This window comes from Thermobia domestica, chromosome 13 (assembly GCF_964235325.1).
Source record: "Thermobia domestica chromosome 13, izTheDome1.hap1.1, whole genome shotgun sequence".
Taxonomy (NCBI): Eukaryota; Metazoa; Arthropoda; class Insecta; order Zygentoma; family Lepismatidae; genus Thermobia; species Thermobia domestica.
Window position 1 is genome coordinate 217,253,109 of NC_137466.1, and position 14,712 is coordinate 217,267,820.

At 36.6% G+C, this 14,712-nt stretch overlaps 1 protein-coding gene across 1 annotated transcript in view; it reads left to right on the top strand.

Annotated features, from left to right (window-relative positions):
* LOC145667740 (sodium-coupled monocarboxylate transporter 2-like) overlaps nt 1-14,712 on the top strand; it is an 86,912-nt gene that overhangs the window by 71,453 nt on the left and 747 nt on the right. The gene's annotated exons all lie outside the window — the stretch shown is intronic.

Genomic DNA, 14,712 nt, shown 5'->3' on the forward strand with positions numbered 1-14,712 from the left:
AAGCACACAAGATGGCACTTGCTGTAACACCTTACAAGAAGTGCTCAGTTTTACGAAATGTTTATTTGTATGTATAAAGTGTTTTAAAGTAACGGTCTTATTACGAAATAGATATATTGTTTGACCGTTTTTCGTGTTATGTTTCATATTTTATTTAAATATTAATTTACAGTTAAGGAAATAGATTTTGAAACGAAACTTGCGCAGAACGCCATAATGCGTTGTTGCCAAACTTGTACGTTTACTTTAGTAGTCACAATAAGGAAATTCCTGAATTATAGCGTTGCAGTTCGAGAAGCACAATTGTAGTAAGGGTCGAAAACTAATTTCTCCAGTAAGTATCCAAGCAGAATTCCATGATTACTTCCTTTATTATCTGGCATAAGTAAACATTCGACACTATCTGGCAACGCCGCACTATTTAAGCAGCGTTTAGCATAGCACTGGGAACACCTAGTGATCCACCTTAAAGCATGATTGTTCTATATGTAGAGCCATCAATTCCCCTAATTGGCTATGATCGTGAGACTCACTCTGTTTTGTTTATTATGTCTTTTGATGTGGTTTACTGAATATGGGAGAAGTAAACTATGACGTGACAGGACATCAAGCTGGAAATCACAACTTTTAATTAATCATATAGAACTCTCGTTAATTTCTGTAAGCCATTCACATATCCGTGGCAGCTGAACTTTGAAACTCTGTGTACTGTATTGGCATGCTGAAAATCTGAGGAATCGCCGAGAAATTCAACATTCCCGTTCAGATGTGCCGAGATGCGCGCAGCAATGTGCGTCTCCGGATGCAAGCATGCATCGATGTTAATGACCGCCAGGTGGACCTTCAAATGCAGAATATAGATTAGATATTGTAAAACACTTGTTTTCTACATCATTCCTCTGTACCTAAATTTTGTTTCATGCCATTCTTGTTTATAATAAGAATGTACCGATCACTCAAAAGGTGAGTCACTACTTCTGGTACACCCTGTACATCTGTTTTTGGGGGTTAGGCGGAGAGGAACAATTTCAAACACTCAATTTTCAGATCAAGACTCTTTATTTTATCGCCTATTTTCTCATGGGATTGTATTGACAATTGATTGTTGCTCCTCAATATTTGAAACGTATTGGAGAATACCACTTTATTGTCAGAGCAACCCACTTAAAAGAACGAGTAATAATCTTTAAACAACTGTACCTGAAAATTGAGATTTTGGACTTATTCCACTTTTTCCAAACACCACATATATGTAGCATATCAATATGTCACAGCGATTGTTTATGTATTAATTAACAAAGAAAACTGATAGAAGTAACAGTTTATTTTGGCTAAATGGTTGTAGTTTTAAGTATCAGCAATATTTATATTAATATAAACCTATTTAATAAACAGTAAAAACTAGTGACTTTAAAACAACTCAATTCTCACACAGGTTAGTGGGTTCGTTCATGACCAGCAATTTAGGATATTAGTTCAACACCTACGATTCAACACATGAATGGTCTTACCGATTTGGCTTAGGGATGGTGTTGAGTGGTATGAAATTAACACCACGGCGAATTTACAGAGCTAGGTGAATGAATGAAGGAACGCGGGAATAGGAACAGCGTATAGTAATTTTTCTATACATACTATGTGTTATTAGCAACATGCGAGCTAGCTTGGTGAATGCAGGGTGTTGAGATTACTGATATTAATAATTGTGTTATTCGTCAGTGATCAGCGACATCTTTCATTTTTCTAAAAACAATGAGTTCAAAAAAGTATCACAATCGACTCAAAATCCTGTGTACCAGATAGATACACTTTATACTGGAATTTTAACGATGCACAGTGCGTTCCAAGAATATCATACATATCTAACAACTGTCATTAAGGATTTGAAAAAGTGTATGGGCTAAACTTTACGTAGTATACTTGACATTCATATCAAGTGACGAATAACGTATTATATTTCCTGTTGCCTTGCATGAACAATAGTTTTCTGAGTGTATGAAGTTTCTGACATCTATATAAGTACAAGGGCTGCCATCTGTTGTTCGTATGTTCACTAAGTTCCTTTTCGACATCAACAACATTTCGTTCCTCGTAACTACTTGTATATAATTTAAGAAAACTTTATTAACCAGATAAGAATCATGTACGTTTAATAAGAAATAAATATTTTCGTACAAGTAGTTTTCTTTACAACTGTACATAAAACATCATCAATCATGTGTTAATAAAATTGCTTCTCATCATATCTGGTAGTCAATTAAACGTCTACCACTTTAACATTTTACTCCAAAGTACGATGGAGTTCAAGTAGCACCAGCTTTGTGTCAAAATTCGATACAACTCAGGTAACTAACTAACTGTATGGCCTATGGAACCCGGAGGTTCAATGCCGCGTTCACAAAATCTCTCCATTGACTTCTATCTTTAGCCAACTGGATTCAGTTTCTACTTTCTATTCCTATCTCCGCGAGATCCATCTTAATATTGCCTTCCATCTGCTCCTAGTTCTTCCTAATGGTCGTGTCCCGATTGGACTTCCAGTTAAAACTTTGAATGCGTTCCTAGTTTCTGCCATTCTGGCTACATAACCTGCCCATCTGAGCTCCTAGACTTGAAGACTCTAACAATGTTTAATAAACGGTACACATTATACAAATCCTAGTTATAAAGTTTCTGCCATTTCCCATTCTCATCTCTCTTGGGCCCGAATATTCGTCTCAGAATCTTGTTCTCAAATACTTTCAGTCTACGTTCTTTCCTGAGAGTAAGTGACCATGTTTCGTAACCATACAGAACTACAGATTTGAAGCTTCAAATTCCTCATCAGAATTCGTGACGACAGAGAGCCATTGTGTTTAATTGGGGCAACCATTTTCTACTATGTATAGTTGTTTGGCAACAGTACATAGAAGAAAACACCACCAATGGCGTATTACCAAAATGACTTCTTAGTATGTCAGGTAGTTGATTTGCTGACTTTCCATTTTAATACTTTATTGCCAGCGGCGCAAATCTGTCTTCAATATTGGTGGGGACGGGAAGGACCGTTCCCATAATCTTTTTTTTTAAAGCGAGTTCTAAATATTTATGAAGTTAAAAAAACAATGTTGTGCATGATCAAGGGAGCAGAATTGTCTTCAACATTGGGAGGTGGGTAGATTTAAAACTAATTCTGGGGGACATCTATTTCATCTCACTTTCCTTTGTGTAGTGGTGCACAAATCATTACATTTCTCCCCCAAAAAATACATTTCAAATCATATTCTTGGGGATGACATTCCCCTAGTTCCATGATTGGGGGATATGTCCATCTCTTCCCCCTGGGATTTGCTACAGTGCTTTATTCCAAGGTGCGATAGAGTGATAGTACTGCCAGTCTTTTGTCAAAATTTAACCCAATTCTGGTAATATAGATTGAATTGACACAGCCATTTTTTACTGTGTAGTGTTCAACAAGTGCCAATTGCACACAATATTACATTAGGTGGAAAAGAACTTTTCATTCTCCTTAAACTATCATTCCATAATAGTTGGTGGAGCCGTAGAGAAGTTGTCCTGTACAGCAGCATTTAAACAGTTTCTTCAAAGTCTTCAGAGCAAGGGCGGGACTTTCAGACCAAACCTAGTTTTGCCTCTACTGTTAGTGTAACTTACCTTCTGAAGAACTCTGGAGCCACGATTGTTTTCAACCAAGATTAGTATAAAAATTTTCTTTCAATTTAGAAATTTCTTTTTAGTCTGGTCTACAAGCTTAGCACGTAGATACACATCTGTTCTATAACAATATCCGGTAACTTTGGGAGTTGTAGCAACATTATCTACAGATTTTACTTTGTTGCTCAAAATCGTTAAAGATCCGAAAGATATTGTTGTCAAGCTGTCCGATGTTTATTTTGGAACAAATATGATGGCTACAGATAATCTATGTATTCTTAGATGTACTGTGACAAATATTATTATTGGTTATAATAACAATTTAAATTATCTATATATATAAAAGAGAACGTACAAAATCCTTTGTCCGCTCATCACGCTAATACGGCTGAACCAATTTCTTTCATTTTTGGGGGGTTATTAGGATTTGGACCCTAGATGGTTTTTATCATATCACTTTAATTTTTAATTACCAGTGTCTTGAGATAATTGACCATTCAGGTGTCCATTACGTACAAATCCTTTGTTAGTTCATCATAGGTATAAAAATAAACGTATTTATATGCAACCCGCATGACCGTGTGACTCGGCGGGTTAACATAAATGACAGGCGCTATAATGTTAAAATTTACTGCAATTTGAAAGCGAAAAAGTAAAAATTATCTAAGTAACAAAGTTTATTGCGTTCGGGGGTGACCGCAGCGAAGCGGGGTGAACGCTGCTAGTCTTAAAATAATTACACTTTCAAAACTCTATCCACCATAACTCTGGAACTTATTACACGAATAACACACTTCGTGACTAGAGCTTAATATATTTATTCATTAAAACTAAAATAATCAGAGTGTCAGAAAATATTCTATGTTCTAAATTTTACCTAATTGCTAATTTTCGACACCCAATAGGAATTGGGGAATGAAATTTAGAGGAAAAGAAATCTCGAATAGACATCGGTGTCTAGAATGCTTTGTCATCATGTGTATTGTATTCAATGAGAATAATTTTTTAAAAAAATATTTTTTAAAAAATACTAATCTTACTCATAGGTTAGACAGCAGTTCGGTAGCGTGTGTGTCAGATACGGATGATTCTGTTTGTGAGGAAGCAGGTTCGAAACCAGAGGGGGGGCTGGGGGCCTGGCTCCCCTAAATTTTTCGTGGCCCCTCCAAACCTTAATAAAAAATTCTATTATTAATACAAAAAAACACAATTTAACTATTTATAAGAGAATTTCTAATGACTTGGCCCCCCTAACATATTCATACCCCCCCCCAAACCTCTGTTTCTGGTTGCGAGCCTGTGAGGAAGAAAGCGATAAAGTTGCAAATCGGAAAGTTGGGAATTTTCAATCATTATATTTAAAAAAAAAAAAAAGATAATGACCATTTAGACAAATACTTCGTTTATACTAAAAGAAATAGATTCTTCGCAACCCGTATTGATTTTTTCTCACTTTAATTTTAATTTTATTATTTCCTTCTTAAAAAATACAATGATTTTTTTTTAACTTTTTCTACATACGCAAAATTAAAAGTAGGCCTACCCTGTCTTGACTTAATTGTTATAGGCGTGTAACCATTCTTTTCCAACCCAAATTCTTGTGCATACACTCCCTAAAGTATGAAACTGAAAGACAAAACCTTTAGTGTGAACGATCCGTATGCTTTAGACGGCAACTTGGCTACCAAACATTATTTCAGAAATGAATATCTCATCGATATGCAACTACAATGTATTTTTGCTACTATCTGCGTGAGTCGAGTAACCAGTAAATCCAAATTATACGAATAATGCCAACCTATTCATCAATCAAGAATGGAATACCTAATGGAGACCGTTGGAAAAGAAAACTCTCCACCCAAGATGTCCCAAACAATTCCTAGATATCCCCGAAATGGTTGCAATGGCATTATTCGTATTACTTCCATTTACTCTGACAAGTTCTGGTGTTAGCTGCCATCTAGCGACAGAAATCAGAAACAGCTTCGTCTCAGCAATAAGCCTGGAGGACAAGAAAATGAATATGGAAATCGTTTCTGTTGGAACATAATGATATGTGCTTCACGTTCACCCCATTACGTATTTATCTAAGTTGCCAATCCATTAAAAAGATAATATCAAGGTTTGCTTTTACTGCGAACAGTGGCACATGTGGCCGAAGGCACATCATCAATGATTATTTCAAATTTTCTCCGGGAGGGGGAATTTCAATACTCTGAGGGTGGAAAGTAATATTACGAAAATACTAGGAATCCACGTTCAACACGATAGAATTATTGGTCCTGGCTTGAATTTCGTGGCTCCATTTGGGGAATCCCGCCTAGGCCACTCTAAAAGAAAATCACTGCACATCATCTCTCCTTTAGCGTAAAGGATTAGCAAAGCCAAACTAGAATCAATACAGCATAAACTAGACAAGTGTTCCTCATACGACAATAATCATGTGTTGTCATTAATTTACGGGTAACGTCTTTCATTGTGGTCGACGAGAAGTACATCGGTAAATCTCTTCTTTTAGTAGCTAAGATTTAAAATTTGTTGTGTGTCACACATGTCCCAGAAGCTGCAGGACATTAAGTATCAGATAACATTGCAATTCACGAAATTACAAAAGAAACGCTTCCTCTTACTTCAACATTATCGTGTTGATATTTGTTTACAACCTGAATGTCATCATTTTGACAGCATCCTTTGATCTATTAGACTGGAGGGCATGGTAGTTCAGTGATAGAGCGCTTACTTCTGGTGTCTGGAATCCTTCGCTCGATCTCCGACTAAGTAAGCTTGTGGTATACAACATCGTGTCCGTGGATTTTCTCGGGGTACTCCAATTTCCTCCCACTTTCTCATTCCACCAGTTCTTTCATCATCATTCAATTGCCTTAATTATCGTCTCCCTTAACCTAAAGGGCATAATCATGGGACGTTAAACTCAAATATTTCATTTCATTTCGTTTTGATCTATTAACTTAATCATTTTCGCTATGGTGAAATTATCCAGATTGATTGTAAATCCGCCTGATAGATATGCAACCATAATTCTAACATTGTTTTTTGCGTTGACTATTCTGTAGGATACATATTATCACAATACATTTCCAGGAACATTTGTAGGGTTACATAACGCGAAATTTATAAAGTTATTGCGTGTTTTCTCTAGGAACTTGAAATGAATGATGTTAACCACTATTGTGCTGTCAAATTTGCCATCTAGCCAAAAGTCATATTATTATTATTATTATTATTATTATTATTATTATTATTATTATTATTATTATTATTATTATTTACCTTGCAATCTAGAACAAATTATATTTCTTGACATGGTTTCGAGTTCAGTTTCCAGTGGGACCTCTGCTGTTTGGCAACTCACGTAAAACTCTACATCTGCTTGCATAGAATTGCGGTGCAGAAAGGTGACTCCCGAACAATAACTGCAAACATCATGCTAAATGTTGATATATTTTGTGAAAAGTAGCGAATCATTATCAAAAAGTAGCATACATTCTGATTTTCGGGTCCCGAGTTCGACTTCTGATGACTATTCATAATATACAATTAACGCAGTAACATGAAGCAAATCAAGAGATGCTTGAATCTAAAAATAATGAACTTCATTCTAGAAAAGCCAAAATTAACTTCTTTGTTAACAGGTATAGTATCAACCTGGTTATGGGCCATCGTGATCTCTTAAAAAATGATTTGCAAGACTAATAATGCTTCTCATTAAAACAAATAACATCTGTGCAAACAGAATTGACCAATGGGGCTGTAGAAAATAATTAAAAATCCCTTTATCTTCAGAGTTACATATCAAAAACAAATTTAAACAGTTATAATATTAAAATAATGATAGCAAAATGGCTACCTTTATCTGAAAGTTTAAAGAAAAAAGAAATGACAATAATTCTTCGTGTAACTGATACACAAATTAAGATGTTTATCACTTCCTGCTTCCGTTCTTGATATTCTAAGGTCGTTCGCCAAAAATTCAGCTATATGTCTTACAACTATCATTTCCAACTCTATCTTTCGTGACGTCATACCTTCCTTTTCCGATTCTCAGCAAACCACACAAATTGACGAAAGGAGATCAGAAGCCCGGGTTGATAAGGGTAGTGTTAAGAAGGAAAACTCCGGGAGTAGTAAGTTTTACAAATACACCATCCATGGATGCAACAGGGCGGATTGACACACTGACACCCAAGACCAGTGGTCTCCAAGAGTCGCACAGTTCCATAGGGTGTGTCGCGAAATTTTAGGATTTAAAAATCCAAAATCCTGAAGCGTTAGTTAAAATAAATTTTGAGAACACTTTTCCAGTCTGTGCCTACAACAGCAGCAACATTACTCAACTAAATTTACATAGTCTTACTACTTAGTAGAAACTTATAATTCTACAGTATTGTAATTCATATTATTATTCATAAAAAAAAAATAAGCAAGTGTGCCATAACATCGTGGACTGCCAGTACAAGTGAAATAAAATAAAATGAACTCTTTGAGTTTAATTTTCCGTGATTATGTCCCTTAGAATAAGGAAAACGATGATTAAACCAAGTGAATAATAATGGAAGAATTAGTGAAATTATAATGTTGGAGGAAACGGGAGTACCCCGAAAAAAAACCACTAGCACAATGTTGTCCACCAGGGACGTATGCAGGGGGGATCACGGGGTCCGGACCCCGCCCCGAAATTTCGATTTTTTTAAATTTAGCCTAATGTTAGGGGCAATTTTAGGAATTTTAATATAAAATACCTTCATATTTAGTTTGGGCCCCCCTGAAATAGATTCCTGGGTACGCTACTGTTGTCCACCACAAACTGACTTGGTCGAGAATCGAACCAGAGGCCCCACGCACAAGGCAGAGGTAAGCACTCTACCACTGAGCCACCGTGCCCCCCCCCCTTCCCCGTGGACTGTCAGTAAAATGTGTCGTCAATCTTAAAAAAGATTGGAGACCACTGCCGTAGGTTACACTTCTAGAACCGTCCCTTTCTCGCCTTAAAACGCAATAAATGTAATTTAAAATATTTTTTTATTTACCCAATTTGAGTTTTCGTGCTCCTGTCCAATTTGTTTAACACGTGAAGAAAATTTTATATTTTGATCTCATGCATATTATAATCTATGATACAGAAATGCCAGCATGGGAAATTTCTCGTACATTAAATTAATTGAGGAACCAAATATGCAGCCTCTAGTCTCAAGCCTAACTGTTAATATAGGCCTGACTTCATTTACACTTCATAGTTAATTTTGAATGAATGATTTAGTTACAGTGTGTTACAGATTTTGTTATAATACGCATCCGTTACCATTGTAACGAGATAAATAGCAAATTCTTTTATAAATACAATATGAGTGAAAACTTCGCTGAATGATCTCAGAAAATAAATGAAAGAAGAGTTACAAACAAAATGCTCTTACTGGCCTTCAAAGTAATCACCATGAGCTACAACACACTTCTTAGGGATGCGCAAGAGACAAGATTTGTGGCTGTCTCGTCTCGAAAATGTGCTGTAAAACTGATGTCTCGACTTGAAAAATGTATATTTCTCTATTGGAAGAGCCGTGTCTCGACTCGAATTTTGTCTGGAAAATCCTGTCTCGGCTCGTCTCGCGCGCATCCCTAACACCTCTGATATCGATTGCAAAACTGTTGGAAACTGCCAGCAAACGCTTTTTGTGGAAATGCTCGAAGCCCCGTGATTTCAAGTTTTTGAATATCCATAAGGACGGCAAAGTGTAAGCCTTTCAGGGCTAATTTAAGGCAGGGAACTAAAAAAAAGTTTTTCGGTGCAAAATTTGGAGAATAAGAAGGGTGATAAAACACAGTCACCTTGCGTTGAGCGAGAAAGTGGAGCATATGGATTGCAGTGACCGGGCGGGCGTTGTCGTACAGGTAATTCCACTGTAGACTCCGATACAGTTCTGGCCGAACCCGCCGAATGCGTTGCAGCAGCCGTTTCAAAATTCCTTATAAACTTCCACGTTGATATTTGACCCTCGGGTAGAAACCCATGATGGATCAAGCCCTTATTGTCAAAAACAGGCTATCAACATCCTTTTAATGTTGGATGTTGTCAGCCGACAAATATGATCAAGCTTCTTAGTTTCGCAAATTGTCCTTGAGTTCTGAGTAAAAAAATAAATTTGAAAATTTATCTCATACACATTAACGAGAAAATTGATTTGAAAGTTTCACATAATATTGTATGAATACAGACATCATAAAACCAGTTTTTAACACTGGTTTAAGGTTAACTAATTAAACGTTCATCACGTGAGTGATTATCTTACAACTGATAATGCTAAATTCGCGTTTAAAATTTATAATCCAGGTGTCACAGGCTTAAAACTCAAAATCGTGCATCTCTGCATTTTGCTGTAATGAGCAATTTACAGTAACTCAAGAGCGTGTTACTGTTATGAATTTCCATGCCCACTTCGTGAGCGTACGCAAAATCTTCTTAGTGTCTCTTTAATTGTTTTCGAGATATTTCCATAGTGACAGCTATTTTAGAATTGATTACGAAAACCGTTTGACAGTGTTTCACCCATAGGGAAACTAAACGTCCTGTTAACTGTGTATCAGAATCTTTTTCGTTCTTTTCCTTCGTCGTCAATGTACCACTTACCACTTACAGGTTGTTCTATTTGTTGATAACTTCAGATTTTCTTTCTGAAGCCCAGATGGTCTCGAAACATATGAGACATTAGCTACCTCATCGCCAAGAGGTGTACTAGTGCACAGCTTAAGCGCCTGGATGCCTTACGACTTGATTGCCAAGTCGAGGGTCGGCTAGCTTTGTCCTCAAATTCTTCATCTGACTCGTATTCCCTCTTTTCTGAAAACATGGGAGACATAGTGACCTCACTCACCAATGATTATCTCAGATGTATTTGTGCGAACTCCTTCTCGTTAGGTATCACGTCACTTGAAGTCTTAAAACATTCTTTATCATTCTTCAAGAAAACCGATGTCAAATTATTGTTCGGATTGCTTACAAGGTACAGAATTCTTAAATTCTTTACAAGATACATTCGTGAAGTGTTCCCGAATGATTCGTGCAAAATTGATTTAAATGCAAAGTTCTAAGCGGCCCAATGTATATTGTACTAATTTTAGCGGCCCATATGGGTAATTTGCATATTTACGGTTCTTCGTATATCCGGGAATTCAATCATACACTACTATAACGCTCGGACGCGAAATTGCTTTTAGTTTCTTTATATATAACTGAACATGAATGTGGGCATATGCAAAACAAATTGGATCAAGAACTGCTTCTCTGGCACATGTTACCCACCCCGGCCGCCATCTTGGATTCAACTTTAGGTTTTTCAAATGGGAATAGGTCCAAGTGATACGTCAAATTCATGTACAATTTTCTTACAAATTCATTGGTGTAATGATTTTTATCGTATCTTGTACCGTTTGGAATATATTGCATGTTAAATGTCAATGTTACCTTGTTAGTACTATTGTAATGAAACTTTGTAAGATTAAATTGACTTAGTTAACTATGAAACATCATTTAAAAATGTCTAGATGTCTGCTTTCCTACGATATTATGTGAAACTTTGAAATCGATCTTCACGATAATATGTGAGAGATGTGTTTCTCAATGTTTTAAATTTTACTATCTGCTCAGGACATGAAAATTTATTGGGGAAACAAAGTAACTTGCTCACACCTCCTTTGGAACTCGTGAAATGTCCGTGTCAGATACAAATCGAAGTAGAGGTTCTGATCCCATGAAATTAAATCTTTGAGTTTTACGTCCCACGATTATGCCGGCTAGACTAAAGGAGACGGTTATGAAGAGAAATGAATGAAATGGTGAAATGAAGGAAGTGGGAGGAAACGGAAGAACCCTAAGAAAACCCACGCACACGGTGTTTGTCTACCACAAAGTTTACTTGACGCGAGCTGGCATCGAACCAGGGACCCCACGCACCAGAGGTGAACACTGTACCACTGAGTCACCACGGCCCCAGGTTCGGATTCCAGGTAGGTTCAGCTTCATGTACAATTGGTCCTGAAAAAGGACTGTAAAGCCCGTCAACCAACCTCCATCATATGTTCAATTACAAATAAGGGATATATTGTTGTGGACTTTCTGTTGGTTAGTCGTGGATTGGTCACTCGTGGAAGTTGTGGACTTTCTGTCTCTAAGGTCAGTTTTGTTCATACAAACGTTGAGATTGATTTTTAAACAAATATTCATTTATAATCAAACGTTCCTTTTCGCAACAAGCCGAATGGAACATTGCATCCGACATTTGCGATTCGACCTCACCAGTTAGCTAAAATACTTATTCTGTTGCGTTCTAGAAAACACAATTATAAATAACGCTGTCTTTTCTCTGGATAGATAATCTTCTTGCCCGAGCGAGTGTAAAAATAAATATTTGAAGACGTAGAACTTAAGACCAGGGAATGGAAAATTACAAGATACTTAAAGTTTCTTCCATTTTATCCATAAAAAACTTAAGATAAGAAAATACAATGAGAAAACAGTCAAGACTTTTTTCTTTTTTATCAACAAAACCATGCATTGCGTAAGTTCAAAGAAGTGAAACAGAAGTTCTACTTGATGTTCACCAAAACAGATATTCTGAGACTTTCTTCTTATCTTTCCCTACAGAAGACATATTTTATGGGTCTTAATGTAAAAATTTAAATTGACTATTATATCACTTTATTTTTCTAGTGTTGACTCATCATTCTAAAAGAACCAGGCATCTTCTTAAGCCAGAGTAAATAAAAGTTAAAATATTAGATCCTGTCTATTTCAGGAGTGCCCTCGGAAAATATGCGAAGCATACTTCGGCCCTATTCTCGCCACCCTCTGAGGAAGGAAACCCTCCCTTTGCTTACGGAAAACACGTGAATGATCTCAGCTGTGTTGCCAATTTGTCAATCAGTCATTTGGTCTTGACGAGTGAACATCGTAAGCTACTTAGAATAGCTAACAAGACAGAGTACAGCGAAGTTCGTGAAATAATTCATTGTGGCAACGTTTCCGCATCCAACAATTGAAAAATCTCGGCCGCAGCAACTTGTCCCTCCTCTTTTGAGGGAGGTACGGGAAAACACACATCGACAGCAGCACCAGCAGGGGCACATTTGAAATAGAAAGGCTTTAATTACAACCCCATTCGAGAATGGAATCACCAATAATAAACCCTGAACCAGACGACTAACCAATCAAGATATTCAATACAATTCCCAGACACCCCGAAAACTGCTGTTATGTGATTACTCATGTAGCTTCCATTTACTGGAACTTCAGCAATAAATAAATAAATAAATAAATAGCGAACTCTAGTAGAGAAAGCCGGAATAATTTACTCAATAGCCTAGTTGAAGCGTGTCATAACAATTCTTATGCATGTGATTTGATTGCTCGGACAGATGTGAATGTACATCCTTATGTAAGATTCTCACAACATGTACTCAGTGACGGCTTGTGAAGGAGGTGTTATCAGTAAAAGTTAAAGTTTTATTTCCACAAACTAAAGGAAGAAATCTTATCTGATACTAATTGTTGTGTACAGGAATCGATATATTACTCGTAGATAAAGTTTTTTTTTTCACTTAGTTTGAAGCGATAGAAGATAGAACTTTGGAAATGAAATGAAATCTTTCAGTTTATTGTCCCACGATTATGCCTGTTAGGCAAAAAAAAAGAAGAAGAAGAAGCAAAACGGACGGATAAGTCAAGTAAATTATGATAGAAGAAATGGTGGAATAAAAACATGGGGGGAAACGGAAGTATCCCTAGAAAACGCACGGAAACGATGTTGTCCACCATAAACTTACTTGGCCAGAGATCGAATCCTGTACCCACGCAGCAGGGTAAGGATTCTACCACTGAGCTCCCGCGCCCCTGAAGTTTAACTCTTACCGATATGACTTATCTCAGGAGCGCGATTGTTTGTACTATAGCTCCTCTCACTGAGAAGATGAGGGGACATGTCCCCACCAATCTTGGAACTGCGGGGGATTGTTCCCCTAATAATCCGATTTGAAATGTGTTTTTTCGGGGAAGAAATCTGATTATTTGTGTCCGACTACCACAAAAAGAATCGAATTTAATTGTCATTAATTGTTAGTCTATTTTCAACTATTTGCTTAATTCCTGTAACGATTCCTATAATGCTAAAATATCATCATTTTGCTCTAATAAACGTCATACATAATCGATTTTCTTTCTTCATGGTTTTGGGGAAGTTATAATTTATATTACTATGAAACAATGTCCTAAAATATTAATGTGGATCACTGTGGATGCCTAGAAACATACCAATTATAAATATACATGTATTCAGATTTCAGAATGTGTTTACGGCACTGATTTGTAATACTTATAATGTATCACTACTTCATCTACATCGCCTGATACATAATATACAACAGATTCACCTCAGAAATCAGATTCATCTACCGCAATATGAGTATCATCTCCTTCCTCCTCCAGAATAAGCCTCAAATCTGCCCGCCTCCCGATGTTGAAAACAACTCTATTTCCCTGATCCTCCACAGCATTGTTTTTTAACTTCATAAATATTTTGAACATCGCTTAAAATATATACACAGTATATATCTTATGGGAAATGTCTTATCCTCTCCCCCCCTCCCCTTTCCAATGTTGACAGATTTGCGCTGCTGGTTCCACTGGTGGCTAATCTAGGATCTCTCGCATTAAACCTAACGACGATGCTAATTTATTACGATTCCTTCCTGGAGAGTAGAGCAAGATGATTTTGGTTTAGTTTATTTGATACTTAGACGATGCAATTATTTTTTCTTTTTCTCTCTCCCTGGAAATGCCCAAATTAGCTTCTCTTGCAAAGAAAACATTAAATAAACAATCCAGTGTGTGTCTTGATTGCATCTTTTTGCACTTTTATCAATGCAAGCGGCTTTTTGCACCTTTACTCAACTTTATTACGTTTTCGCACTTCTTAAAACTTTTTTTTTTTACTCTTCCATCGCATTTTACTCCTATTCTATCCTGTATATATATATATATATATATATATA